The sequence below is a fragment of the Aplysia californica genome, unplaced genomic scaffold (assembly GCF_000002075.1).
Source record: "Aplysia californica isolate F4 #8 unplaced genomic scaffold, AplCal3.0 scaffold00001, whole genome shotgun sequence".
Classification (NCBI taxonomy): Eukaryota; Metazoa; Mollusca; class Gastropoda; order Aplysiida; family Aplysiidae; genus Aplysia; species Aplysia californica.
The window spans coordinates 1,565,415-1,568,617 of record NW_004797271.1 but is presented as its reverse complement, the minus strand read 5'-3'; positions in this window follow the sequence as shown (position 1 = coordinate 1,568,617).

The following is a 3,203-nucleotide window of genomic DNA, read 5'->3' as shown; positions in this document are numbered from 1 at the left end:
ATAATAATAATAATAATAATAATAATAATAATAATAATAATAATAACAATATGCATGAACGAAAGTTCAATCTCGGTTTGTGTCCACCTCCTAGCTGTGACCAAGTGGTCAGTGAATTCAGGCTCTCATTGGTTGCTTTTAAGGACAAGCGGGCTAACCCAGATTTCGTGGGCTTCCGGAAATCTTGACCTGCACCAGAAGTGGGCATTACCCTACCTATTGGAGAAGTTTGGTTTCATTGGTGGGCATATTTGTTTGGTTATAGAGAAAACTCTCCTTGTCTTTTTAAAGAAACGGGATAAGGATCCAAAAACTGAAACTTCGATTTCCTCAAAACAGCATTTCTCGGGATAGCCCCATTGTGCTTAGAAGCGACCAATTGCTGTCAAGAACAAGACTGTGACACATTGCTTAGGTGAGTGGCCACTGGGGTGTGTCTTTGAGCTAGACACGATAACCCTGGCTCAAATACAGGGCTGTGCACAGAGGCAACCAACAATGGCATGCTGGTACATTTGGACAAACAACGACATGTTCGTACAATTATCGGTACTGGTGTGATCTTGTGCATTTGGTAAATTTGATAATAATATACTCATATTATAATATTTGTAAATTTGTCTTTTTAAGTGTATCTGTGTTTAGGTAAGTGTCTATGGTAACCAACTTTCCCCCAAAAAGACCATTAAAGTGGGAATCATTCATTTATTATTTCATTTATTCCCTCCTTCATTCATTCATTTATTCATTCAACTCATCCATTCATTTATTTATCTTTCATGTTTTAAAATAACATGTATTTTATGCACACTGGATACGTGCTCATCTGTTTCAGTATGACCTACATTTTGGTTGATTGTTGTAACAATGATAATATTTATGTGATAATTGTGTAAAGCGACAGTCCTTTTCGTCCAAACACATCTCTAAGTTTTTATAGTCTAGCTCAGTGCTTGTAACCCGGGGCAGCCTCGCCCACTAGTAGGCGATTTGGTTATTTTTTGGGAGGTCGGGATCTCCTGGGTAGTGACAAGAATTATTTACTGTCGTTTATAGAATGATGCGTTGTTGCACGATACGAAAAGTTTACGTTCTTAAAGGTGGCAAAAGTGGCCACTGGCAATAAAACAAAAAGTTGACAGGCTTTGGTCCAGACTTATCTATAGAAAGAGACTTACGTGTGCGTGTCAACTAGGTCTTCCGTCGTAAGGGAAAACGACGAATGGTCCAGCGCAGGTAGCGAAGCAAATTTTTCAGGAGAGGCAAACAATGTTTTCACTTTATAACTCTTCTATTTTTCATTCTTTTAAGCTGTAATTCACCAGATTTCTAATTAAGGTGTTCATAAAGCATTTTCATAAGTTTTAATGGTTTAGGTTGAAAATTAGCAACGTTATTTGACCTTCGTCGTTTTCCCTTACACTGCGCGCCTGCAGGTGAGCCTTGCGATGTAAGCGAAAACGACGAATTGTACCGTTCGTCGTTCTCCCTTACACTCGTGAAGGGTTATGGGGGTGGGCGATGGTCAGTAACTGGTGATTTCCGATAACTGGCGGGTTTTTTAGCAAAGTGACCACTGTGAAACTAGATATCTAGTCAACGTTGTAATTTTGAAAAACACAAGCTTTAGTTTCATGTAACCTACAAAATAATTCACAACCGAACCAGTTGGTGGTCCAAGCACGAGTTGTCGGCCCTGCTTGAATCTCTTTCTGGGCAATTACCAGCCCTGATTCGGCTAGTGTGACAAGGATACCTGGTCTCTATTCTCCTCCAGATGCCCCCCCCCCTCTTTCCATCCCCCCCTTTCTCTCCTCTCTCCTGTGCTCCTCCTCCCCCCACCCCTTGCAGCACACCAAACAGATTTTTTTTCTAAATACACACCTGCGTTCTCTCTACTTATGTCTTTTATCGTTTTCTATCTATCTTTCTATCCATCTATCTATCTATCTGTACTGTTTCCACGGCTACGTCCATATGCATGTCTCTCCAACGTGTTTGTGTATACGAACGTGTGAAGAAAGTCAGTTTATTTGAATGTTTATGTCTGTATTTACGTGTCAGTAAATGAATGTGTGTGTGTGTGTGTGTGTGCGTGTGTGTGTGTGTATGTGTGTATGTGTGCGCGTACGCCTGTTTGTATGTATGTGTGTGTGTGTGAAAGAGAGAGGCAGAGAAAGAAAAAAAAAAAGAGAGAGAGAGAGAGAGAGAGAGAGAGAGAGAGAGAGAAAGAGAGAGAAAGGGGGAGAGCGAGAGAGTGTGTGAATGAGTGAGCATAAACACTTATGAACTGGGTTTGGACAGCAACATGTATGGGATAGGGTTGAATGCATTAGGACCATATATTTACCGGACTTTATTAGAGGCCCAGCCAAGCTACGACAATGATTAAAAAGGGGAAAAAAACAACAGGAGAACTAACCTCAGCAAGATGTTATGACGTACTAAGCCAAGATAGCAAGATTTCTCAAAAGGGAGAGGAAAAGTTTTATTTCTTTAACAATTGTACCTAACATATTGTTTGTTTGTTTGTTTGTTCTCAACATTAGAAGCTAGATTTTGAATTTAGACAAAATGTGAGGCAGTGTGGTAGAATCAGGCTCTCGTCAAAATAATCAAAGTGAAGAAACTTGCATTTTTCCGCAGGTTTTTGAATTTTTATCAAGTTTTTGTTTTTTGGCTCAACACCTTTCATTCCCATTAAAGAACTCATTTCTGTGTAGATTTTTCTGAAAAGCGCTGATTAAAGGCACAAAAATGTAAATTTTCAGTTACCACGGACTCTTAAGCTAAGGAAATAATTATCTTTGGCGGCCATTTTCTCATTAATGTTACCTCTGAAAACAGGTGACCCCTAACTCCTTCTTTCGCAAATTTATATCTCGATTTTTATTTAAGATAAATGGATATATTTTCATCCAAATAAAGACAAGTGAACAAGCTTTAAGATTATACCAATAACTCTACATGCCCCAAAATTGACGAGAGCCTGATTCCACCACGCTGCCTCACAAATGTTTTTTCAGCACATGCAACCAATATTACAGATTAAGAAACTGCAAAAAAAGGAATTAAACATTTTTGGATTAGTTCATTTTAACAGCTGGCTGTCGATAAAGATCTACTGGACCTTAGGTGTTTCAGACAAAGTACTTTCTTAATCAAAATGTCAAGTAATTGTCATTTAGCAGCCAATAAAGAGA